Below are 2,408 nucleotides of genomic sequence, written 5' to 3'. Positions count from 1 at the left end.
CCGATCCTGCTGGTGACGGCAGAGATGGGGACAAGTTTTTGGTCTTATTTTAATAATAGAAATATGAGTGGTCCACAGTCTGTATAATATAATAAGTGGATGTAATCACAGTGACGTCATCTATTGGTTTGTGGACTGCCGTTTTAAAGCCTTGAGTTCAGTATTTTGGCCGTTGCCATCTTTGTCTTTTGCACCCAGAAGTGACACGAGAGGGTGGAGCTAAGTACAACTGAACGCTGGATAAAACATTTAACATAAGGCCTGTGTGGTCATACTTGGCTGCAAATGGACATCTCCAGAGAGGTCAAGGACATGGGCAGCTTATGTCGTGAGGACCCTCGCGGCTATACAGACATGAAAACTGCAACCAGTCACAGACTGACTAGTATGTTCAAATTTCTGCTATAATAAATAACTCAGTTGGTTTGTGTACTGCCGTTTGAAGCCTCAAGTTTGGCATTTTGGCTGTTGCCATCTCGTTTTTTTGGCTGTCGCCATCTTGGGTTTTTGAAACCAGAAGTGACACGCATTTTATTTATCAACATTTTTAAGAGACCAAAAAGGTTATAATTAACTTTGATGAACTGAAAACACACTGTGAAAGGGTTAAAGTTCTAAGAGCAAAGCACAAACAACTCCCAGACCGAACAACATCGTGGTACCGACCTGTCAATCACAAGGTAGCCACGCCCTAAAGCATCCCCTGCTTTATGGTCTATCTGACTCTAAATGGGATCATAATTTACTAAATGAACATCATGCTGTATTGAAGAAGACTTAAAACTAGCGATTGAGACCATATACTCATGTTTACAATGTTTACTGAGGTAATAAATCAAGTGAGAAGTAGGCTCATTTTCTCATTGACTTCTATACAATCAGACTTCTTTTAGCAACCAGAGGAGTCGCCCCCTGCTGGCTTGAATTGCGCAATCAATCACACATATGATGTTTGTCAATTTAAAAGATAATTTTGCAAGTGAAGAAAGTCTGAATTTGTCTCAAAACACGTCAGATAAAAAATAAAGTTTAGTGTTATTCTCAATCTGACCAAAGCAAGAAATTAAAAAAAATGTTGTTCTCCATGTACTAAACTAAACAACATCTATTAGTAAAGAGGACTTTCGACAAGCTAAAAGCATTAAAGATCATTCAGACATATACAGTATATATAGAGGAGTCCTCTCACACATCTGACTGGACACAATCAAGCTCTGTGGCAGCAGATTACTAACTGTTGAACGGTAGTGACAAGTAGTTCACAAAAACTACCCCTCTGAGTATGGAGGATGGAACCTGCCAAAATAAATACATTAATCAATCAATAAATAAACAAGTCATTAAATGTAGAAAAATATTAAAAAATAAATGTAACCATTAATTAATTAATAAAATGTGACATAAATTGATATATGTTTTAATTTGCTCATTTATTTATCTTTGTATTAATTACCTTATTTATTTACTCTTTAATTTTTCCTTTTATTTATTTATTTTTATTATTATTTTTAAATGTATTTGTGTTTTAATTTATTTATTTTTAAATGTGTGCATTTATTTATTTCTGCACGATTTTCCCTTTGCATTTCATCCCTTATTTATTTCCCAAAAATTATTTATTTCTGTATTCTTTTTTTTACACATTTCTTTATGCGTTTGTGCCTCATTATGCAAATAAGGGTGCTGTGATTCAACGTGGGTCAGAGCATACGGGTCAGAGTACACAGATTGACTGTATGCTAGCCAGCTAGCTGCACTCCAGTCTTCATTCCCAGCTCAGGACAGCAGGTCATCGACCTGCTGCTACCCCACCCGCCCCCCCACATGTCGTATACAGGTAAATAAATAAAAAATGCAAAAAATAAATTAAAAAAAATCTATAAAAATAAATACATAAATAAATAAAATGGAAAATTAAACAGAAGCGTAACTAAATAAGGGAATAAAAACAAAGATAAATAAAGAATTAAATTAAAACAGAAATATCAATTTAGGCACATTTATAAATTAATTACTGGCTATATATATTTTAGCTACATTTAATGACATTTATTTATTTATTGATATATTTTTTATTTTGGCAGGTTCTGTCCTCCATACTGAAGCACCAGAAGCTGAACCACTTTCACAAAGAACAAGAGACACATTTCTCTGTAAATATTAACATTTATTTAAGTATACAATTTAGTATTCTCATTACCCCCACCACCCCCCCAAACCCTTTTCACAGGTTCGCTGTCAGTATCTCGGCTTCTCGATGCAGCATTAAGCCTCGCTGGAGGACGGTAAAAACTCTTAACACGAACAGTTAAAACGAGCGTCGGTTATTTCTTTTTCTCCGTTTACAGACGGAGGATCGCAGGCATCGCCAAACCCACAAGCTGCTTGCAAATGCCACATTTGGTTCA

The sequence above is a fragment of the Sebastes umbrosus genome, chromosome 4 (assembly GCF_015220745.1).
Source record: "Sebastes umbrosus isolate fSebUmb1 chromosome 4, fSebUmb1.pri, whole genome shotgun sequence".
NCBI classification, from domain to species: domain Eukaryota; kingdom Metazoa; phylum Chordata; class Actinopteri; order Perciformes; family Sebastidae; genus Sebastes; species Sebastes umbrosus.
This window is presented reverse-complemented; position numbering follows the sequence as displayed.